The 25,143-nt window shown below is 47.0% G+C and overlaps 1 protein-coding gene across 2 annotated transcripts in view; it reads left to right on the top strand.

Moving 5' to 3' along the window:
* The first annotated feature begins 140 nt into the window (after positions 1 to 140).
* Positions 141 to 25,143, top strand: part of GNG3 (G protein subunit gamma 3) — a 36,927-nt gene continuing 11,924 nt past the window's right edge. The window contains exon 1 of one of the 2 annotated variants that reach the window (XM_069207183.1): positions 141 to 2,194. The gene's annotated coding sequence lies outside the window, so the exon portion shown is untranslated. The remainder of the gene's footprint in view (positions 2,195 to 25,143) is intronic. The other variant, XM_069207184.1, reaches the window with a different exon arrangement.

The raw sequence follows: 25,143 nt of genomic DNA, 5'->3' as shown, positions 1-25,143 counted from the left end.
ACTAAATTGATAATGGAAGTGAAGATATGGGACAATCAGGGTGGGGTATGAGGCATATGAGAATGTTACAACGAAAACAATTTGTAACTGGGTACAGATTGGGTAGGATGACGGGGGAGGGCTGAGGATAGGGATTAGAGGAAATGAGGAGATATGAAGGAACAGGGTGGTGTGACTGGCAGAGAGAATGAACGTCGAAGAGGGTGTATGGGAAGGTGGATGTAGAGAAAGCATGAGCAAGTGCGCGGATAAAAAGAAGGTGAGGGTGTTTGATGGGAGGATGGACGCTGGACCTGGGATGAAGGGGGGGGGGACTTCCTTTCATCATCTCTCTCTCTCTCTTCTAAGAGAGGGAGGTTGTGAGTGGGAAGGGAGGAGGGGGAGTAGAAGGTTATAGGGAGAGTGAATGACGGGGAGATTAAGGTGGCTAGGATGGGTGTATAGGGCTGAGCAAATGTAAAACGATCACAGTCCAAGGACAGCGAAAAAGAACAGAGCGCAAAGGAGAATTAAAGGGAGCCGACAGAGTATGAGGGGAAGGACAAAGGGTGCAAGAGGGGGATGATACTGAGTCCCCATTTCACCCGATCTGAAGGGAAGGGGCGACAACAGTAGAGGTGGAGAAGGGAAGGGAAAGGATACGTATGATGAGAAGGGGGGAAGACTGAGTAGGAATAGTGAGCGTTTCGGAGGATGAAGGACGAGAGGAAGGTTTAAGAGGGTGAGGATGATAAAAGGGGCACGGGCGATTGATCGGAGACGGATGGCATTGGTCTGGGAGTAAGAAAGATCGGGATAGGAAGGGAGACGGTGTGGGTAAGATGGAGGTCATGGAGGGAGAGCTTGACGGCATGAATGATGAAGGTGACCGAGAATATACGTGAAGAAATGCTGAGAAATGAATGAGGTTAAGAGAAAGGAGAAGAAATGGTTGCGACAGAAGGAGTGGAGTGGAGCAGGGTGAAGGGAGGGGTGAATAAATGATGGAGTATAGTGGAAGGATAGCGGAAGGGAGAATAAAGTAGAGGAAATAATGCCCGAGAATGGAAAATGAGAGATGAGGTAGAACGAAGAAAAGGGATGATGGGCAGGGTAATAAGGGAGGAAGGGCAGATCTGGGAGGGGGATTGGGCGTCTCCAACCCTGCTCCTTTCTCATCTCTTCACTGCGGCGAAGGATGGACTGTACCATACACAAACAGGTGGGATCGAAGCACAAGAATAAACGATAGCGCTGCCCACTCCCAGCACTGTTTACTGTGGGTCTGAATGGGAGCAACGTCGACCTGCCATGGCCAAGAAATGAGATATGGTGCTGGAGGCAATTGGACCCATGCACCATGTACCTGGTGTTTGCACCGCCCACCCCCGCCCGGAGATGGTACAGCCTGCCTGCTCAGTGGTCCTCACTCCTGCATCCCACGGGGCTCCTTAGAACCAGAGATGCTAGGGGGGCTCGCAGACGCGCGCCTCCTTTTCACCACTTTCTAAGCGACGCAGAACGGAGATCGCTCATCTCTCAGACAAGGGTGTTGAAGAGAGCGGGTCCCAGGCAGCTGTTGGATGCGCAACGGGGGTTCCAGACTCTGGGTTGTATGAATAGTCTTTTGCCAGAGGTCCCCGTCCTATCCTGAAGACGCTCAGTAGGGCGCCCACCGGCACACAGTACCCAATCAATGCTGAGGACAACAAACGACAACCATCTTATGTACCCAGCTCATTGCGAAGACGCCCAGTAGCGGGACACCATCTGCCTGAGGGCGTCTTCAATTGATGCAAAACACAATCGCGAAGACGCCGAAGACAGGAGCACTGTCTACCGAAAGACGGCACGTGACCCAACAACGCCTAATATTAGAGTGTCGTCTGCCAGAGGACGACTGTGCAATCCTTGAAGACGCCACACGACCAACGTTGTGTACTAGAGAACCGTACCTAAATCACCATCTCAACGCCCATCAGGGGTGCTTCGTCTATCAGAAGACAACACCCAACTCGCCCTGAAGCACTGCCTGTCCATAGACGCACCGTCTTGTGTCAGCGACAGGAAGGAGTCGGTTGATGTAGAAACACCCACCCAAGTGACGGTTGCTAAAAGGGGGCACGCTCAGCTCAACGAGACCCTGACACGGCGAGGAGACGGGGCTCCGCTTCCCCGAGGGGCTGTCGCCATTGCCAGCACGGAACCGTGACAGGTGAGTGTGGACGAAACACCAGTGAGGCCGAAATTCACCGTCGTCCGGCACCCCCCTCAGTCAGCCCACGTGTTGTGTCCTTCCCTACTGCTCCACATTTCATCCTTCCCCATTCCCATCCATCCCAACGTTCCATTTTAAGCAACGGTTCACAATCGCATCCTCCCACCACACCTTGCCCATCTCGCTTCCCGCATGCCCAAACCTCATCAATGGCACCCTCCCCCATGCCCCGCCCTTCCACTCTCTGGAACATCCTTTCTTCCCCTCCCTTTCCTCATGCATCCCCATTATCCCTTTCCTCCCCGCCATCCCACATCACTCCCCGCCCACCATCTTCCTCCAATCAACATCCGTCTCCATTCCCTTTACACCCCCAACACGACATATCCTTATCTCTCAGATCTTCGTTCCCCTTTCATCATTTCCCTAAACTATCTTTACCTATGCACATCTTTTCCCGTCCCCATTCCACAGTGGTACCCTGGCTGTCACCATGGAGATTATGACTGACTACTGCCGAACTTTTTGCGCGTGACAGGCAAGAAAAACAGGAATCCCTTCGGAACTGGCGGGTTCATACATACACAATTGACGGGTCTGAATGGCCCTGAATAATAAGGTCAAACTAGTAGCCACGGCCGTCGTGAACCCCTGCTTTCGCAGCGTCAGCGGGGGTGGGGTTCTTTACCGGCTTCTTGTGTCTGCAGTTCGGCAGATAAAAGCTGATAAACACCGCTATAAAGGAACGTAGCGTAAACGGGAGTAAGCAGGAGCGAAGAAGACACAAAGATGGGCAAATAGAAGAGGGAAAGATGGAATGGATATTGAATGGAAGGATGAAAGGCGGTATGGATAAACGGATGAATGAGTGGGCGGATGAATAAGTGGGTAGATGGATGAGTGGGCGAAAGAATGAATGCAGGAATAGATGGTCAGATGAAAGTATGGCAGAGTAAAAGTATGGATGGATGAGTGGATGGACAGGTGAAAGGAAGTCAGAGTAAAGGGATAGATGGATCAGCAGGTAAAAAGGCAAGCAAATGGATGGTAAAATGGATGGACACATGGATGAATGGATGGCTGTATGATGGATGGATGAGTGAATGGCAGAAAGGCTGGATGAGTGGAAAATGGGGATGATGGAGTGGATGGCAGAGTGGATGGATGGATGGACGAATGGAATGGTAGGATGGCATGGCCGGATGGAATGGCAGTATGGATGGATGGCAGGGTGATGGATTGATGGATGCCAGAGTGGATGAATGGATGGCAAAGTGGATGGATGGCAGAGCAGATGGATAGATGGACCTTAGAGTGGATGGCAAATTGGATGGATGGATGGCAGAGGGTATGGAAGGATGGATGGATGGCAGAGTGGATGGATGAGTGGACAGCAGGGTAGATCGATGGAAGGATGAATGGCAGATTGGGTCGATCGATGGCAGAGTGGATGAATGGATGGATGGACATACCAATGGATGGCAGGATGGATGGATTAGGGAAAGATTGAATGACGGATGAAAAAATTAATGGATGACAGAATGTAAATGTGAAATAGTGGATATCAGTGGGTGGGTGGAAGGGTGAAAGGATGGATGGATGGATAGATACTTGGATGGAAGATACAAGAGAGTACTTCTAAGAAGGGTTGGGCTTACTTGCCTCTCTTGCTAATTCTTTCTACTACCTTCCTAGTAGGGTCTAAGGGGAGAGGTAAGTAGTAAAGTTAATGTGGCCTTCTAAGTCTTGGACCATAATTACTCTAAGGTGGAGTGGGTCTCAAGGGAAAAGTAAGTATCCAAGTAGAGGTGGTTTTGTAGGACAGAAACAACGGGAGGCCTTGGTAAGGTCATCTCTCGTATGAAGAGATGGCAGCTACTCAAGGCAAAGGGGTCTTGTAGGATGGGAGGGATGAGCACTTTGGGTGAGGAAGGCTTGTAGGAAGGAAGCCCTTAGTACTCAAGGTTGACCAGTATTGTAAAAACACACATTAGTCTTACAAGTAAGAGGGCCTTGGGAGGAGGCAAACATACATACTCAAGGTGAAGTGGTGGAACAGGTACTATGAGTTATGGGATCTTGTAGAGAGGCAGGGATAGGTACTCAGAGTTATGGAATCTTGTAGAAGGGAAGGGGTAGGTACTCAGGGTTATGGGATCTTGTGGAGGGGAGGGACTCAGGGTTCTGGACTCTTGTAGAAGGGGAGAGATAGGTACTCAGGGTTATGGGATCTTCTAAAAGTGGAGTAATAGGTATTCAGGGTTAAAGGTCTTTTAGAAAAGAAAGGATAGGTACTCATAGTTATGGGATCTTGTAGATGTGAAGGAATAGGTACTCAGGGCTACAGGGTCTTGTAGAAGGGACAGGTACTCAGACTTATAGGATCTTGTAGAAGGAAATGGGTACTCAGAAATGTGGGATCTTGTAGAAGTGGAGGAATGGGTACTCTGGGTTATAGGATCTTGTAGAAGGGGGATACGTACTAGGGGTTATGGGATCTTGTAGAAGGGGAGGAATAGGTACCCAGGGTTATGGGATCTTGTAGAAGGGGATGGGTAGCTACTCAGGGTTATGTGGATCTTGTAGAAGTGGGGAAATAAGTACTCAGGTTACAAGTTTTCATGAAAAGGAGGGATACATACTCAGGGATAAGGCCTCTTGTAGAAGTGCATGAATAGGTACTCAGAGTTAAAGGGTCTTGTAGAAGTGGAAGAATCGGTACTCAGGTACAGGTTCTTGTAGAAAGAAAGGGTTGTTACTTCGAGTTCTGGGATCTTATAGAAGTGGAGGGATCAGTTCCCAGGTAAGGACTTTAGGAGGGATGTGGTAATCAACCAGGAGGAAAGGGGGCCTGTAGGAAGGTGATGTTTAGTAGTTAGAGAGGGGTATATTAGTCTTTGAGAACGGAAGGACAAGAATTGAGTTCTTCATTAGGTTAATCGTTTAGTTTATTAAGTTAGTCTTTCATAACAGAAGGTCAAGAATTGAGAACATTTTTTGTCTTGTAGGATGGGTATGGCAAGTATTAAGTGGAAAGGTACTCTACTCTTGTAGGATTAAGGAGTAAGACACAGGGGCAGATGTTTTAAGATGTACCTAGATAAACATTGTATTGGAGAAGTAAGTACGTATGACAAATGGGAGGTCGCCACACCTCTACTTTTTAATTTAAGGTGTACACAAATCTATAATATGTATAATATACAGTTTGATACTCTGAACATTTTGCAAAACATACCCGAGTGACCACTTTGCGAAGTTTGTGTTTGAGACACGGAGTGGCCATATTGGTTACTAGCATAACAAGCTATGTTGCAGACGGGTTTGGATCAACCTGGGGTTTGGAAAATAAAGACTGTGGGTAAGCCTTTCTGTGACTAATGACTGTAGACAGCCTATAAACCACTATAAATGCTCTGAAGCTCATAACACCTTTACCTCAATAAATTATGATATATGTAAATAAACAATGAAGATAAACTGAGTCAGTGTGTGCCCTTGAAACTGATGGGAGTAGGGGTGTGGCTTAGTCAACATGATGGGGGGGGGGGGGGGGGGGGAGAGTGAGCTTCAGATTTCTGAACAATCACCCTGGAACATCTTGTTAAAACACAGTATATGAGATTAATTCCTGAAGGAGTTTAAGGGGCAGCGAAAAAAAGAGGAGTGCAGGTTGTTAGGGGTACTTTAAATAAAATATTTTTCAAACTAATCAACATTTTGTAATGTTTTCAAAACAGACGAGCAAGAGAGTGATTTTTTTTGTCAGTGTGAGCATGTAAAAATCCCAGGTGAAATCCAACAGACACTTTACAGTACCCTACTATAAGCACTTGTACCCAACTATTAACTACAGAATACATTTTTTACGGGTGTATAACACCCCAAACACCCACCCATAACCCCCCAACCCTGTTTCCCAGTGAGCTACGTACATTAATGGGAGACTCATCAAGTTATTGAAGATCATGTCAGCTCTCCAGGCGTCCTTCGAATCTTTGAGCCCCCAGTGTTTAGATGGCACCATAGGAAAAGGACAGCATGCCAGGCCAGACTCATCGCCAGTGTCATCTTAAGGATTTTGGGCCACCCTCCCTGTATGGAACAACTTGGAATTTTATTACCCATTTCAAGCCCACATAATTATAAATAATATGTTAAATCTGAACACGATCATACAAAAACAGTTAAAATACGTATCGCCTGGCACCCCCCAAAATCCTTAAGGTGGCACTGGTTTTGAGACACAGAGTGAGAGGTAAAGGAAGGCAGTGAAGGAGAGAGGTTTATAGAAAAAATAGATTAGACGGAGGTGAAATAAAGAGAAAGTTCAGTCCCCATGAGGCCCCTTGGAAGGTGGGGGTCCTGGGAGACTGCTCACTTTGCCCATACCTGACAACGTTTCTGCACAGCAGTGCTTCATTAGGAGCTACCTAGCAACAGCAGCTCTTAAACTAGTCGTATCGCTTTGCACTCACATCACACAACACACCAGTGCAGGACATTCAAAAACACACATTATGAGACGTGCACACAACCAGTGCAGCACTGATATCTCGCTGATTTGAGTATCACTGATCTCACATCACTTCCAACCAGGGCGAACTGCACATTGCCTTAGACAGAATTCTTAACATGCATCCAGCACGAGGCAGACAATCCAGTACATGGCTCACCTAGTGGAGTAACCAGTGCTTAATTTGTGCTTGTTGTTGCCGGTGCTGAGCACCGGCACTTATTTTGGAGGGCCGGGGCTTATTCTTCTGTCTCAAGCATGTACTGCGAGCAAAAGACACATATTGGAAAGAAGGAGAAAGAGAAAAACGAAAAAGCGTCACAATGGGAGAAAGCAGAAAGCTGCAGGAGTGAGCTGAAGGGGGGAGGGCGTAGCTTTAAAAAGATTGAAGAGGCCCGAGATGGTTAAGGATTACGCTGCCTCAGTATTCCGTGTTCGCACATTTAATTGCGGCAGTCGCGTGTTTAAGAGGAGGGCTTTGGGCACCGGCACGTTTTTATTTACAAATTAAGCATTGGGAGTAACAAAGGCCCCCAGAAGTGCGTGGGTGAGAGCGGGGCGAGATTCAGCGAGCCCTCTCAGGTACCCTGCCTGAGAGCTCCTGAGTGATTCCGGTGAGGAGGGGTGCCCTCCATGCGCTTTGCAGGGTGCCCCCTCAATTTTCCTTACGCCACTGACTCCGCTCTGCGAAGGAATCCTCCCAAAACCTACAGCGCTTCAAGGCCAGACCAGTGGCACACTGGCCCTACACAACATCATTCTGGCACATACACACCAAAAGCACAAAGCACATCAAATACACACTCTTTACGCACAATGTAATATAAGGAAGTCACGTTTGTCATTGCAATGCAATAATTAACTACCAGTTCCACGAAATCTGCAATCTATGCCCTTTATTTCCTGCGGGTAACATGGAGTTTGGGGAGAGAATGGGAGTCTGTCCCCATACCTTTTGGATGTTTGAAAGGGGACAAATAGTATGTACCCCCGTATGAGAATCCCTACATAGGTATCCCAGCTGATGCAAGGGCGGCGCTGTGTCAGGCTGGTGGTGCATATAGGTGTCATGTATGTGCACTGCAGAGCTGCAGTTTTCCCCTTAAGATTTACTAAGCTTGCAGCCATCTTGGATACAAAATGTACTTCCTTAGGGATTCACAAGCTGTTTCTGGGCACTAGTACGTGTACAATACGAGCAAGCTGGAGGAATTGTGACCACTTATTCTGAGGCACTTCCTGTTTTCACATAGTTCGTGCAGGTTTTACAGAGGAGAGATATAAAGGTCTTTCTTCAAGATCCCTTTTTAACTCTCTCCTCTCTCGGGGATTCCATATATTAAGAGTTGTCTCTTCTCTATAGAATTGCCTAGACACATCGAAGGATGTACGAAAATGGATGTATTTAGCTTCCTCGGTCTCTTGCTTACCAGCGACTGTGGAGGCGGGAGCATTTTGTAATGCCCATCATTAGACCCTTCAGCCAATAACTGGTAAGAAACTTCGACTGGAACGCGATTACATGTGCTGCGTTTGGTTGCCTAGGGCAATCTTCTAGGGACTTCCTTCATCTTATCTGCTCTGATGAAGGGATACTATCAGGGCAGGGTATATCTTTAATCAGGAACTTTTATTTTACAGTACACCACAAACTCATGTTTCAACCTAGACTGGCCAACACTACCGCCCTGACCCTAGTGTTAATTGCAGAGGGGAAGACATCAGTAGATGGTTTTCCAGCCTGTTGATTCAAGCGGGAACCTCGCTGCCTGGAGATGAAGTATGGTGTTTCCATGATCCAAAGGGCATGGAGACCCTGTGGGTCAGCCAGGAAGGTCTGCTTGTAGCATGTAAGGGCTGAGTCTTGTCAGCAGCAGGCATCTCCTTCAGTGAGAGCCTTCCCCTGGCTGTTTGTGTGAACTGAGAAGGGTCAAGGAAGGAGCCCACATGTATACAAACGTGCACGGCCTGGCTCTGGCCTGTTCACCTGATCCCTTTAGGAGGGCCCTCAAAAGGGATATATGTTCTCCACAGGAAGCATCCGGGGCCCCGAGGGCCTAATTCTTGGACTTACCAGCACTAGGGTAGTTCTAAGACAACTCCCCAGGACACAGCTGAAGTGTGAGGGATTTGAGAGGCGAAAGGAACCCAGTTCTTATAGACTCTTCCAGTACAGTGAGCGGGAGATATGTCAGGTCACCACTGTTAGGGCAACCAATCCTGGAGGGTGAGACAAAATACAGCTGGGACCCCGAGCCGAGTTGGAAGTGGTTCCACCCTCACATCTGAGCTGCAGCCAGGTTTTCTTCCATAGATTCCGCCCCCGTGGATCCAAGAATTGCCCATATGTTCGGTGGCCTCTTACAGGGGATGCAGAGAGGTTGTACTCCACACCAGCTCATGCGGATCCAGCTACAGCAAACGCGGTGAATCGAGCCCCCTAGAGAGAAAACACAATTAGGGATAATGGAGATGGCCAGTCCCGAGTGAGGGACAAGAGCCCCGAGAAAACTATTAGCCTCTTCCCTAATTATGCGAGTGCGTAGCTTGAGCCATAGAGTGTGCCCTTGAGTGGGTGGCTCTCTATGTATGACCCGGCTATCCAGATTGCTATAGGATCATTATCTGAGTGGTAACACATCTATCAGCTCTCGGTAACTAGTGAGACTGTTCCTGCGAGCCCCCTTCGTATGAGAGAATTGGTATGAATAAAAATGCAAGGTTAGCACCCTGTCGATAGTGACTCTTATTACAAGATGAATGAAGGATCAAGTACGCATTAATGTATAAGTTAATGAATTGTAAATGTTTTGGGAGACCGCTTTGCATGTACACATATTGGGGGGGGGGGGGGGGTGTATGTATATATATATATATATATATATATATATATATATATGTGTATGTGTGTGTGTATATATATATATATATATATATATATATAAAGCCAGTTTCTCACTTAAGAAGCATGAATTCACCTCCTTTACCACAGTCCTGGCAGGCTTAATCAGGAATACGTCACAATCCGGTACTGCACAACAGACTTGTTAGGTGCTCATTCAATCTTTTATTGTAATATTTCAGCTGCCAAAGTGCAATGTTGCACACAAAGCATTCGCGTTTTGGCTGGACCGTTCAACTTTGCCATAGAGTAGTGCAATTCCTCAAAGCGGGTTCAATGTACTATCACATCAACATTAAAATCTATCAAAACTTGAGCAAATATTAAAATGCCACATGATCGTTTGTGGAAAGAAAAGAGAACAAAAAAAGTGAATTCATATTCTAATCCACTCTACAACAGACATGACCGGGAATTAATCAAGACTAATCCATAGCAATTATTCTACACCTTTCTAGGATCTCTTGTACCCCACTGCAATTTATACATGTGCATTACAAATCCTATAAACTATTAAGTACTTAGAACCGCTCCAATTCCTAAGGACTGTAGACTACCCGGACCTCAACAATTACTTATCAGTCTATATTCTATCTTGAGTAATAAGGTCCTGAATTGATTGACAATCTTGATGATCTGGGAACTAAATGCTGAACAATTAATAACATGTCATATACACATATTCTTCAATCACAAGTAAAGTACCTTATACTGTTCCAGCATGGGAAGAATGTTCGACAATTGGCAACAGATAGATAGATAGATAGATAGATAGATAGATAGATAGATAGATAGATATATATATATACAGATATTGATCTATCATTTTTATATCCATCACTTAATAGTACCAGTTTAGATTAAATGTTTGCAATTTCCTTCATTATACATTTTTAGAAAACAGGTAGGACGAGTCAAAACCCACTTTCTAGTTGAGTGCCTTACTTTTCTGTTTATCAACGTAGTGTATTACAGAACTATATGTCCTCATTGATCATAGAATTAATTTTTTGCTGATACATTTGCAGACAATACAATGGGGATGCCATAAGAAGAATAGTTATGTTGGTTAAAACGGACATTTCTTTAAGATCACCCAGCAGTTATTAGTCGGTTCTTTTTACCTCTTTGAATGATTTAATGATTTCCTGCTTAACTCAATTTTCATTAATAATGACCATCCTCTTTAATTTAAGAGGCTGTTCAGACCCATTTTATATATAATATGCCTTGTTCATTTGACTGTACACTTCAAACTCCATATCAACTTGAATCTGATCACATACATTATATAAATGGTGTTTGAGTTGAATACATTCAGTACTCTTAGTTATTTGTAAGAATAAACAACATTATTAAAACATTTGCCTGTGCTTAAGAACTGGCTGTGTGTACTAACTCAGTAAAAAACACATTATTCTAATCCTTGATATCTGGGGCTGCTTAGATGATTGCTCACTGAAAGTTGCTCCCATACCAGATGGCTCTCATGACATGAGTGGTGGCACTGGAATGTGAAAAATATTCTCAAGCAGACAGCATTTTGTAAAGCAAACACTACATGAGTCGAGTCAGTGCTCCACAACAAAAGTGTTTGAACAGGACACCACACCTCTGTGAAGGACTCCTCATCAGGGAGACGGACGTTAAAGCAACACAGATGGATCTGCACTGGAGCCGGTGACTCCGAGTGGGGCCCACCGGTGGATATTTTCTTGGGCCAGGACTCATTTTAATCTGAAGACTTTGGCCAACAACAACAGAGCAAAAAGCAGCAGATGGGAAAAAAACGAGGAGAAGAAAGACAGAAATATAATGGCAAAGAGGGAAGGCAGGGATCTAAAGGAACCTGCGAGTGTGGAACAGGGTCAGGGGAGTGAATTTGTAGGTGGAAGAGGCAGGATGTGAAATAAAGATCAGACAGCATTGATCTGGGTATCCCCTACCTTCAGCAGCGGTAGCAACAGACGTCTTGGAAACATTTGGGCCCTGGTACTTATTCTTTTACAACTTCAGCACTGGAAGCAGGTGACTCCTGGTACCAGAATAAATGATCTGAGTCTCACCTTCAGATGGGAATCTCTGAGTTGGAGAGACAGGTTCAAATGTATGGTGCAGGGGAGGAGAGGCATGATTAGGAAGGGGGAGGCACTACTTTGAGTAGATGTAGGACATCTAAGAGGACACTCAAAGAGGGCAGTATCCTACACATATCTCTTCCCCTGAATGTGCAGTCCTCAGCCAAGACCCGATAAACACTTTAAGTCTGGTTTAAGTTAGAGTTCAGGGTGAGGTGCCCAGTCCACCCAATAGAGTCCACTCTAGGCAGGTGATGGCCATAGTGCTCGAAAACAGACTAAAAAGCCTCAGGAGGCGCAACTCAAAGAACCCAGATTTACTGGGGTATAGGGAATCTTCTTCAAAAAGTGACGGTAACAGCTGTGGTCAGTGCCGTTCCCCTATAGGGAAGAGTACCTTCTAAGTAAGGAAGAGCCTCCACCATTACCCATAAAGACAGTATGATGCCTCCACCTCCCTCCCCACCCAGAAAGGGGGCTCGAAATCTTCCAATGGTGGCTGCTGTTAGATAGAATTTCTTCAGTAACACTGGACTACTTTTCTCGTTGCCAGCTACACAGGTTGCTATGGAGGAACGGAAACTGGCAGAACAGGTCAATATATACAAATTAGAATCAGAAATGCTAGGACTTCAGCAGGCAAGGCACTAAGTGAACAACTAATGAATTCAAAGTCTGATTAAGCAGTCAATACCCGGATGAACAGTGATTTGGAGAGCATGGCCAGCATTCTTTCTTGGGCATTTTCTAAACCCACTTTTATGTATGTTCAGCTGGCACGTCATATCTTTTGTCTGGTGGTCGTCCAGCTGTTAGGTAGGGGAAGGAGTCCTAGAAAGATGGCAACTGGCTAAGGTGGTTCTTTTTAAAGACGTATGACTGCATAACAGAACCTTGGGGAATCACATTTAATACGTTACCAGGGCAGACAGACTCTTAAGAGGACCGTTAGTATTGCCAGAAACATACACCGACCAATGGTAAGCAAAAGACTTACCTTTCATGGTTTTGTGGTTTAACAAGGAAATACAGAACTCTCTTTATTTTGGGCTTGAGAGTCTTTGAACATAGGACGGATGACTCAGCAAAAGTCATGCAAACAATTTTGAGCTCATTGCGCTGAGCTCTGCTAGCCAATGGAGAGCTCAATGGAGGAAACCATATTCTGTGACTTCCTGAGCTGTTGGAGGTGGTAAACATGACGAACCAGATGGACATAGATACTATTTGCATAGCCCAGTCTTGTAAGAAGCAGAGCTACAACCAAACTGACTCTTTGGTTGTGTGCCAGAAAAGGAAACAGATGGCTGAAGATGGGAAGAGCCTGAAGATTTTAGACTCCAATGTGCGGCTTCAATGGTGCAGGACTTTTATACTGAACACTGGGCGAACTGATTAAGGGGGGTTCTCTTCGACGCACTTTGGGGTCAATCCAGGTTACCTACAAGCAACATCTCCTTTTGGGAGTGATCTTTAATGTGTTTGTTATTATGCATCTGGTGATTAATTGCAAAGATACATCGAATCCGGATCTTCCTTCCTTCTAGCGCAGGAGTAGATAGATGACCAGAATATTCAGTTAATGAACTATTTGGCCCTCCGAGGGATCGATACAGTAGTAGGTGCGGCACTATTGGAGCTGCAAAATGGCTGCTCCAAGTTATCAAGAGGGCCGATATCTCCTTAAAAGAAGATGGCTGGTCCTACAGCAGGGGTGCGCCCTGAGTTTGGTGCTCCCTACTGTTGCTATTATAATCTTGCCTGGTGCAAATAAAATAAAAAAAAGGCTGACTTGCTCAACGCAGCATCGTGCCATGTTGCAGAGGCCAGTGTGACTGTCTATCATAGGATTTGTACCAGAGGCATGCCCATCTATTACAAATTTCTGGGCCTGTATTGAATGTGGAATGTGTCAAAAAATTTTTTTTGACAAAGTAAAAGATTCCCCCTTGTTCGCTTCTGCTTCAAATCAGCTTTAACTTTTGACATAAAACCCTGTCTGCTTATCTTACTAAATTGGGTTTTTGTCCAAAATATTCCACCTTTCCAGGGCAAAACACATTTGCGCTAGGTGGTAAATAGCATCCGCCTCTTTCCAGTAAATCTAAGCCCAAGTTTTCTACTTAAAGAGGTATCTTTTCTTGGACGTTGTAGGGGGACAAGTTAGCAGCAGGATATCATGCTAAAGTGTGACAGGGAGGGGTAAAGTCATAATCTCAGGAGGTTTTAGCATTTTTGTAATGACAGAAGAAGTTGGAGCTGTAGATGAAGCACAAGTAGTAGTCCATGTAGTTTTAGGTATAATGGTTTGAACTCTACCTTGAGCAGTAGACCAACCACTACAAGTAGGGCGAATAGTGGTGTTACCTTTAGAAGCAATAAAAGGAGAAGTACTTACAGTAGGAGTCTGAGCGGTAGTAATTCAGATTAGTTACTACAAGTATTATAGCCTAGTACTACATATCAATAGCAGTACAACTACTATTAGCAGCACGTATGCACTAGTACCTATAGCAACACACTAATAGTACTGGTACAGAAAGTACATATGGTATTAGTGTTAGAGTGTTTCCTGCAAAAACAATATCCTCCTTTCTTCTGCTGTGAATAACTTATCCGCAGTAGTGATTACACTACTACTGAACATCAAACCATCTCTTCTACAAGGAAAGGAAGCTCGCATGCCTGGGCAGAGCCTCTCAATACTAAAAAAAAAAAAACCTTAACTGGACCCAGTTGACCTAGCCAAAGAAATGTTCAGTCCTACACTTACCATTCCTAAGAAAGACTATTGAGAAGGTTGTCGCAAACCAGCTCCATGATAGGATCAAATCAAACACCCTCCTGCAGGACCTCTACCCATGTTTAGACCTCTCTTCAGCCACCAGTTAGCATATTTTATGACAACCCCTGACTTCTTGTCCTGCTTGATCTCTTCACATCCTTCAACAGCATCAGGTGCCAAGTCATGCTCGACACTCTAGCAATGTAAATGTGGTTAAACTACATTGTTCTACAGTGATTTGAGTTGCATTTGAAGAACAGAGCCCAGTTGTTTAAGATTAAATTCTGAATGTATCCCTAAAATAGGTGCGGTCTTTGAGGCTGCATCCCACTTGATAGTCAGCATCTACTAATACGTGAAAAACACACAGCTGTAACGGAGGATTACATCTGGCCACTACACTGCCCAGCAGAGTTATATCGATGCCACCAAAGCTTAGATGTCCTCAGTAATTCTCAAATTGAACCTGACCAAGATTGACTTTATAATTGTTGCTAACCCAAGCAAGCAGCATTAAATACAGGAATAACGCGAGAATGTACATAAATGGCTTCAGGCTACAGCTCATCAACACTATCAAGCTCCTGGCCTTACACAATCATACCAAACTTAGCTTTACAAAGCACATGACACACAAAACCAGGACCAGGTGGTGTCAGCTGCCCTTACTTTTTAGAGCGAATTCATTCGTTCCAGAAGCAGGCTTCAGAATGGCTATCTCTGCACAGGTTGTGGTCCACCTCAATTGAGGCAATGATCTACTCGCCAACATACCAGACTCATCTCACTTCAGAGAAGAGTGTCCATGCTCCAAAGTGTCTTTGCAAAAAGCTTTGGAAGTTTTACAATATAACTCCAGCTTTCAGAGACGTCCCCTTGTTTCCCCTGGCACCCCCATTACCTTAAAGACCTGATGGATCTAGAATACTATCAGGAATAGCACCCCAGATTGCCTGGCATGATAAAAACCTTTAGATGGCTGTAGGAAGTTGGCTCTGTATGTGCTATTTCAAAGTAAGGAATAGCATGCACAGAGTCCAAGGGTTCCCCTTAGAGGTAAAATAGTGGTAAAAATAGATAATACTAATGCTCTATTTTGTGGTAGTGTGGTCGAGCAGTAGGCTTATCCAAGGAGTAGTGTTAAGCATTTGTTGTACATACACATAGACAATAAATGAGGTACACACACTCAGAGACAAATCCAGCCAATAGGTTTTTATATAGAAAAATATCTTTTCTTAGTTTATTTTAAGAACCACAGGTTCAAATTCTACATGTAATAGCTCATTCGAAAGGTATTGCAGGTAAGTACTTTAGGAACTTCAAATCATCAAAATTGCATGTATACTTTTCAAGTTATTCACAAATAGCTGTTTTAAAAGTGGACACAGTGCAATTTTCACAGTTCCTAGGGGAGGTAAGTATTTGTTAGTTTTACCAGGTAAGTAAGACACTTACAGGGTTCAGTTCTTGGTCCAAGGTAGCCCACCGTTGGGGGTTCAGAGCAACCCCAAAGTCACCACACCAGCAGCTCAGGGCCGGTCAGGTGCAGAGTTCAAAGTGGTGCCCAAAACACATAGGCTAGAATGGAGAGAAGGGGGTGCCCCGGTTCCGGTCTGCTTGCAGGTAAGTACCCGCGTCTTCGGAGGGCAGACCAGGGGGGGTTTTGTAGGGCACCGGGGGGGACACAAGTCCACACAGAAATTTCACCCTCAGCGGCGCGGGGGCGGCCGGGTGCAGTGTAGAAACAAGCGTCGGGTTCGCAATGTTAGTCTATGAGAGATCTCGGGATCTCTTCAGCGCTGCAGGCAGGCAAGGGGGGGGTTCCTCGGGGAAACCTCCACTTGGGCAAGGGAGAGGGACTCCTGGGGGTCACTCCTCCAGTGAAAGTCCGGTCCTTCAGGTCCTGGGGGCTGCGGGTGCAGGGTCTCTCCCAGGTGTCGGGACTTAGGTTTCAGAGAGTCGCGGTCAGGGGAAGCCTCGGGATTCCCTCTGCAGGCGGCGCTGTGGGGGCTCAGGGGGGACAGGTTTTGGTACTCACAGTATCAGAGTAGTCCTGGGGTCCCTCCTGAGGCGTCGGATCTCCACCAGCCGAGTCGGGGTCGCCGGGTGCAGTGTTGCAAGTCTCACGCTTCTTGCGGGGAGCTTGCAGGGTTCTTTAAAGCTGCTGGAAACAAAGTTGCAGCTTTTCTTGGAGCAGGTCCGCTGTCCTCGGGAGTTTCTTGTCTTTTCGAAGCAGGGGCAGTCCTCAGAGGATGTCGAGGTCGCTGGTCCCTTCGGAAGGCGTCGCTGGAGCAGGATCTTTGTAAGGCAGGAGACAGGCCGGTGAGTTTCTGGAGCCAAGGCAGTTGTCGTCTTCTGGTCTTCCGCTGCAGGGGTTTTCAGCTGGGCAGTCCTTCTTCTTGTTGCAGGAATCTAATTTTCTAGGGTTCAGGGTAGCCCTTAAATACTAAATTTAAGGGCGTGTTTAGGTCTGGGGGGTTAGTAGCCAATGGCTACTAGCCCTGAGGGTGGGTACACCCTCTTTGTGCCTCCTCCCAAGGGGAGGGGGTCACAATCCTAACCCTATTGGGGGAATCCTCCATCTGCAAGATGGAGGATTTCTAAAAGTTAGAGTCACTTCAGCTCAGGACACCTTAGGGGCTGTCCTGACTGGCCAGTGACTCCTCCTTGTTTTTCTCATTATCTTCTCCGGCCTTGCCGCCAAAAGTGGGGGCCTGGCCGGAGGGGGCGGGCAACTCCACTAGCTGGAGTGTCCTGCTGGGTTGGCACAAAGGAGGTGAGCCTTTGAGGCTCACCGCCAGGTGTGACAATTCCTGCCTGGGGGAGGTGTTAGCATCTCCACCCAGTGCAGGCTTTGTTACTGGCCTCAGAGTGACAAAGGCACTCTCCCCATGGGGCCAGCAACATGTCTCGGTTTGTGGCAGGCTGCTAGAACTAGTCAGCCTACACAGACAGTCGGTTAAGTTTCAGGGGGCACCTCTAAGGTGCCCTCTGTGGTGTATTTTACAATAAAATGTACACTGGCATCAGTGTGCATTTATTGTGCTGAGAAGTTTGATACCAAACTTCCCAGTTTTCAGTGTAGCCATTATGGTGCTGTGGAGTTCGTGTAAAACAGACTCCCAGACCATATACTCTTATGGCTACCCTGCACTTACAATGTCTAAGGTTTTGTTTAGACACTGTAGGGGCACAGTGCTCATGCACTGGTACCCTCACCTATGGTATAGTGCACCCTGCCTTAGGGCTGTAAGGCCTGCTAGAGGGGTGTCTTACCTATACTGCCTAGGCAGTGAGAGGCTGGCATGGCACCCTGAGGGGAGTGCCATGTCGACTTACTCATTTTGTTCTCACTAGCACACACAGGCTTGTAAGCAGTGTGTCTGTGCTGAGTGAGGGGTCTCTAGGGTGGCATAAGACATGCTGCAGCCCTTAGAGACCTTTCTTGGCATCAGGGCCCTTGGTACTAGAAGTACCAGTTACAAGGGACTTATCTGAATGCCAGGGTGTGCCAATTGTGGATACAATGGTACATTTTAGGTGAAGGAACACTGGTGCTGGGGCCTGGTTAGCAGGGTCCCAGCACACTTCTCAGTCAAGTCAGCATCAGTATCAGGCAAAAAGTGGGGGGTAACTGCAACAGGGAGCCATTTCTTTACACAAGCCCCCCCCAGCCCACAGGCCAGGAGACTCAGCCAACGCTGGAAGAGTCTTCCTAGTCTGTCAGGCGAGGAAGAGTAGAGGAAATGGCTGGTTTTGTTGCAGGGCCTACTCTGCCTTACATCCTCCTGTTCAGGTCATTCCCTCTGGGGAACTGACCCACTTCCACAGTGATAGGACCTAGTCTGAACTGCCTCTTGTCTGTGCTTTTTATGTCTTCACCCATTCTCTCTATTTTGAGGTCAGAGGTATCCACCTCTGCTAATCTTATCTTAGCCAGGGTCACCCCTAGCTTACCCAAAGAGGTTACCCAGAGCTGGAGTAACCCCACCATGACCAACAGGGTCAGGGGGCCTAACTTGTTATTTGGCAGGGGGTCAGACCACCATGCCAAGGATAGTGCAGCCATAAAGGCTAACACCCAGCAGAGGCCACTGACAGCTGTCAGTGCCCAGAACCACACCCTTAGCTCTTCACCTACAAGGGAAGGGGCTAAGTTACAGACTTCTTTGGGTTCAGGGTGCCTGTCTGCTGTATTAGAGTGGGGGGTTACCACATCTTGTAGTAAACACCCTTCTTCCACTCTTTCTTCTGTTAGCTGAGGAGCCACCCACTCAGGCTTAACAGTTGCCTGACTAGCCAGGACTTCTTGTGGGTCAGGTTGGACTTTATCAGAGCCATTTTTGGAGTTCTCCCCTACTGGAGCAGAATCTCCTTGGCTTGCTGTAACCTTGGCTAAAGGTTGTCCACCCTTCCTACTCTGTTTTCTTTTTTTCTTCTTCTGGGGCCTGCTTGCATTTACTGCAGAGGCAGGACTTCCAGAATCCTTGGGAGAGGACTGGCACTGGACCAGTTCCTCTCTTGGGCTCTGACTAACCTCTGGGTAGTCATTTCCAAGGAGACAATCAAGGGGGAGGTCTGTACTGACTACTACCCTTCTCCAGCTAAGAGTGCCACCCACTTCTATGGGTACTAAAGCCACAGGCCTCTTAGTGACCCTGTCTAGGCTAACTCTTACCCTGGCAGTCTCACCTGGGATGTACTGGTTTGAGAGCACCAGCCTGTCATGCACAATAGTGTGACTGGCACAAGTGTCTCTCAGGGCAGTGGTTGGGATTCCATTCACCAGTAGGTGGTGGAAGTGTCTACTTCCCTCTGGAATCTCCAACTCACCTGTTGGGCCCTGTTTCCAGTTGAAGGCTATGAAGACCTCCTCATCTGAGGAGTCATCTCCCATGGCTACACTGGTTACCCCTGGAATTTTGTTCTGGGGTTTGTTTTTGGGACAAGAAGTGTCCTTGGTGTGGTGCCCAGACTGTTTACAGTTGTGGCACCATGCCTTAGTGGCATCCCAGTTCTTACCCTGGTACCCACCTTTGTTTTGGGTTGTGTCTTGGGGCCCACCCACCTGTTCTGGTTTTTGGGGGCCTACAGAGGACTCTTTTTCTTTGTTTCTAGTGTCACCCACTTTCTCCTGGGGAGTTTTTGTAACCCCTTTCTTTTGGTCACCCCCAGTGGAAGTTTTGGTTACCCTAGTCTTGACCCAGTGGTCTGCCTTCTTTCCCAATTCTTGGGGAGAAATTGGACCTAGGTCTACCAGATACTGATGCAACTTTTCATTGAAGCAGTTACTTAAAATGTGTTCTTTCATAAACAAATTATAAAGCCCAACATAGTCACACACTTCATTTCCAGTTAACCAACCATCTAGTGTTTTTACTGAGTAGTCTACAAAATCAACCCAGGTCTGGCTCGAGGATTTTTGAGCCCCCCTGAACCTAATTCTATACTCCTCAGTGGAGAATCCAAAGCCCTCAATCAGGGTACCCTTCATGAGGTCATAAGATTCTGCATCTTTTCCAGAGAGTGTGAGGAGTCTATCCCTACACTTTCCAGTGAACATTTCCCAAAGGAGAGCACCCCAGTGAGATCTGTTTACTTTTCTGGTTACACAAGCCCTCTCAAAAGCTGTGAACCATTTGGTGATGTCATCACCATCTTCATATTTTGTTACAATCCCTTTGGGGATTTTTAGGATGTCAGGAGAATCTCTGACCCTATTTAAGTTGCTGCCACCATTGATGGGACCTAGGCCCATCTCTTTTCTTTCCCTTTCTATGGCTAGGAGCTGCTTTTCCAAAGCCAATCTTTTGGCCATCCTGGCTAACTGGATGTCCTCTTCACTGGGGTTATCCTCAGTGATTTCAGAGGTGTTGGTCTCTCCTGTGAGGGAACCAGCATCTCTGACTATTATTTTTGGAGTCAGGGTTTGAGGGACCCTGTTCTCCCTAGATAGGACTGGTAGGGGGGAATTGTCCTCCAAGTCACTATCCTCTTCCTCTGAGTTGCCACCCTCAGAGGGGTTGGCCTTTTCAAACTCTGCCAAAAGCTCCTGGAGCTGTATTTTGGTAGGTTTGGGGCCCATTGTTATTTTCTTTATTTTACAGAGTGACCTTAGCTCCCTCATCTTAAGATGGAGGTAAGGTGTGGTGTCGAGTTCCACCACATTCACATCTGTGCTAGACATTATGCTTCTAAAAGTTGGAATACTTTTTAAGAAACTAAAACTGGTTCTAGAATCTAATTCAAACTTTTACAAACTTTTAAACTCTAAAAGAAATGCTAAACAGGATCTAACACAAGGCCCTAGCAGGTCTTTTAAGAATTTAGAAAACTTTTCAAATTGCAAAAATCAATTTCTAATGACAATTTTGGAATTTGTCGTGTGATCAGGTATTGGCTGAGTAGTCCAGCAAATGCAAAGTCTTGTACCCCACCGCTGATCCACCAATGTAGGAAGTTGGCTCTGTATGTGCTATTTCAAAGTAAGGAATAGCATGCACAGAGTCCAAGGGTTCCCCTTAGAGGTAAAATAGTGGTAAAAATAGATAATACTAATGCTCTATTTTGTGGTAGTGTGGTCGAGCAGTAGGCTTATCCAAGGAGTAGTGTTAAGCATTTGTTGTACATACACATAGACAATAAATGAGGTACACACACTCAGAGACAAATCCAGCCAATAGGTTTTTATATAGAAAAATATCTTTTCTTAGTTTATTTTAAGAACCACAGGTTCAAATTCTACATGTAATAGCTCATTCGAAAGGTATTGCAGGTAAGTACTTTAGGAACTTCAAATCATCAAAATTGCATGTATACTTTTCAAGTTATTCACAAATAGCTGTTTTAAAAGTGGACACTTAGTGCAATTTTCACAGTTCCTAGGGGAGGTAAGTATTTGTTAGTTTTACCAGGTAAGTAAGACACTTACAGGGTTCAGTTCTTGGTCCAAGGTAGCCCACCGTTGGGGGTTCAGAGCAACCCCAAAGTCACCACACCAGCAGCTCAGGGCCGGTCAGGTGCAGAGTTCAAAGTGGTGCCCAAAACACATAGGCTAGAATGGAGAGAAGGGGGTGCCCCGGTTCCGGTCTGCTTGCAGGTAAGTACCCGCGTCTTCGGAGGGCAGACCAGGGGGGGTTTTGTAGGGCACCGGGGGGGACACAAGTCCACACAGAAATTTCACCCTCAGCGGCGCGGGGGCGGCCGGGTGCAGTGTAGAAACAAGCGTCGGGTTCGCAATGTTAGTCTATGAGAGATCTCGGGATCTCTTCAGCGCTGCAGGCAGGCAAGGGGGGGGTTCCTCGGGGAAACCTCCACTTGGGCAAGGGAGAGGGACTCCTGGGGGTCACTCCTCCAGTGAAAGTCCGGTCCTTCAGGTCCTGGGGGCTGCGGGTGCAGGGTCTCTCCCAGGTGTCGGGACTTAGGTTTCAGAGAGTCGCGGTCAGGGGAAGCCTCGGGATTCCCTCTGCAGGCGGCGCTGTGGGGGCTCAGGGGGGACAGGTTTTGGTACTCACAGTATCAGAGTAGTCCTGGGGTCCCTCCTGAGGCGTCGGATCTCCACCAGCCGAGTCGGGGTCGCCGGGTGCAGTGTTGCAAGTCTCACGCTTCTTGCGGGGAGCTTGCAGGGTTCTTTAAAGCTGCTGGAAACAAAGTTGCAGCTTTTCTTGGAGCAGGTCCGCTGTCCTCGGGAGTTTCTTGTCTTTTCGAAGCAGGGGCAGTCCTCAGAGGATGTCGAGGTCGCTGGTCCCTTCGGAAGGCGTCGCTGGAGCAGGATCTTTGGAAGGCAGGAGACAGGCCGGTGAGTTTCTGGAGCCAAGGCAGTTGTCGTCTTCTGGTCTTCCGCTGCAGGGGTTTTCAGCTGGGCAGTCCTTCTTCTTGTTGCAGGAATCTAATTTTCTAGGGTTCAGGGTAGCCCTTAAATACTAAATTTAAGGGCGTGTTTAGGTCTGGGGGGTTAGTAGCCAATGGCTACTAGCCCTGAGGGTGGGTACACCCTCTTTGTGCCTCCTCCCAAGGGGAGGGGGTCACAATCCTAACCCTATTGGGGGAATCCTCCATCTGCAAGATGGAGGATTTCTAAAAGTTAGAGTCACTTCAGCTCAGGACACCTTAGGGGCTGTCCTGACTGGCCAGTGACTCCTCCTTGTTTTTCTCATTATCTTCTCCGGCCTTGCCGCCAAAAGTGGGGGCCTGGCCGGAGGGGGCGGGCAACTCCACTAGCTGGAGTGTCCTGCTGGGTTGGCACAAAGGAGGTGAGCCTTTGAGGCTCACCGCCAGGTGTGACAATTCCTGCCTGGGGGAGGTGTTAGCATCTCCACCCAGTGCAGGCTTTGTTACTGGCCTCAGAGTGACAAAGGCACTCTCCCCATGGGGCCAGCAACATGTCTCGGTTTGTGGCAGGCTGCTAGAACTAGTCAGCCTACACAGACAGTCGGTTAAGTTTCAGGGGGCACCTCTAAGGTGCCCTCTGTGGTGTATTTTACAATAAAATGTACACTGGCATCAGTGTGCATTTATTGTGCTGAGAAGTTTGATACCAAACTTCCCAGTTTTCAGTGTAGCCATTATGGTGCTGTGGAGTTCGTGTAAAACAGACTCCCAGACCATATACTCTTATGGCTACCCTGCACTTACAATGTCTAAGGTTTTGTTTAGACACTGTAGGGGCACAGTGCTCATGCACTGGTACCCTCACCTATGGTATAGTGCACCCTGCCTTAGGGCTGTAAGGCCTGCTAGAGGGGTGTCTTACCTATACTGCCTAGGCAGTGAGAGGCTGGCATGGCACCCTGAGGGGAGTGCCATGTCGACTTACTCATTTTGTTCTCACTAGCACACACAGGCTTGTAAGCAGTGTGTCTGTGCTGAGTGAGGGGTCTCTAGGGTGGCATAAGACATGCTGCAGCCCTTAGAGACCTTTCTTGGCATCAGGGCCCTTGGTACTAGAAGTACCAGTTACAAGGGACTTATCTGAATGCCAGGGTGTGCCAATTGTGGATACAATGGTACATTTTAGGTGAAGGAACACTGGTGCTGGGGCCTGGTTAGCAGGGTCCCAGCACACTTCTCAGTCAAGTCAGCATCAGTATCAGGCAAAAAGTGGGGGGTAACTGCAACAGGGAGCCATTTCTTTACAATGGCCATGCAAGACACTTAGCAGCAACAACGTCAGAATAGAGACCAGGACATGCAGAAAAGAAGACCTGATGCTAGGCCTTCTCTGTCTACTTTTCCAAGATTGCAGAACTCCATACCACTAAGAACACACCAAGCACCATTGATTCTCAACTTCGGAAAAGACTCTAGACAATGCAGGATTTATCAACAAAAACACTGCAGGTTTCCTGCTTCCCCTATCATGCCCTTCTACAGCCTACCATCTACACATAGCTAATCTGCTGCCTGGTTTCTGCTAATTGTCTGCTCCTTTTCCCTCTGTTCTGCTCGTTTTTGCTCTGTTTTTCACTCTTTTCTGTACCCCTTTCCCCTCTTTTCTACTCATTTTCTGTACATTTTTCCTCTTTTTTGCTTACTTTTTCATCCTTTTCTCTTCTTTTCTGCACCTCTCCCCCTCTTTTTTGCTTGTTTTTTTTCCACCTTTCCCTCTTTTCTGCTCGTTTTCTGCACCTTTTTCCCCCTTTCTGCTTACTTTTTGCACCCTTTCCTCTCTGCTGCTTGTTTTCTGCACCTTTGTTCCCTCTTTTCTGCCCAATTTTCATCTTTTCTGCTAATTTCTGCACATTTTCTCCATCTTTTCAGCTCGTTTTTGCACCTTTTTTGTCCCTCTTTTCTGCACCTTTTCCCCTTTTTTGCTCATTTTCTGCACCTTTTTTCCCTCTTTTCTGCTCGTTTTTGCCCGGTTTGCCCTAGCTGCTCTTTCTCCTCTCTTCCCCATTTCCCTCCTCCTGCTGTTTCTCACCTCCCACCACCCAGTGTTCTACCCCCCCAGGACATACTCAATGAGACAGTCTCCCGTCCAGCCTGACCAGTCACCTGGTTTCCTGCTCATCGTCTGCTCCTTTTTTCTCAGTTCTGTTTTTGCTTTGTTTTCTGCACCTTTCTTCCCCCTTTTCTGCTAGCTTTCTGCACCTTTCCCCCATCTTTTCTGCTTCTTTCCTGCCTCTTTTTCCTCTTTTCTGCTCGTTTTTGCACTGCTTGCCTTATCTGCTCCTTCTCCTCTCTTCCCCATTTCCCTCCTCCTGCTGTTTCCCAAGTCCAGCCACCCAATGCCACATCTCCCCCATCACTTAATGTGGGCAGCAGTGCGGTTGGCACCATGGCGAGCCAAAGGCACCCCACAGGCAAACCAGTCTGCTCATCTGCGCCAGGGCCGTGCCTAGCACCAAGAACCCTGGCCCTCCCGCCACCCACCGATACTCCACAAAGGAGTTCAAAGCCATTAATCTTGGGCGCCACCAAACTGCTGCACAACATCCCCTCGTGCTACCAAAGGACCCTTCACCTGCAGATCCTGCTGCTTCTCTTGCAGCACCAAGCCGCCACCTCACACAGGACCCCGCACCACACCCACATGGAAGGCTACAGTCAAACTGGAACCTCTCCAATATATCCTGATCAACGCTGATCCCTCTGCAAACAAGCCCCAGAAATCTCAGACACCATCATCTCCCTCTCACCAGATGTTGCCTTCATTACCAAAAC

This window comes from Pleurodeles waltl, chromosome 9 (assembly GCF_031143425.1).
Source record: "Pleurodeles waltl isolate 20211129_DDA chromosome 9, aPleWal1.hap1.20221129, whole genome shotgun sequence".
Lineage (NCBI taxonomy): Eukaryota > Metazoa > Chordata > Amphibia > Caudata > Salamandridae > Pleurodeles > Pleurodeles waltl.
This window is presented reverse-complemented; position numbering and strand designations above follow the sequence as displayed.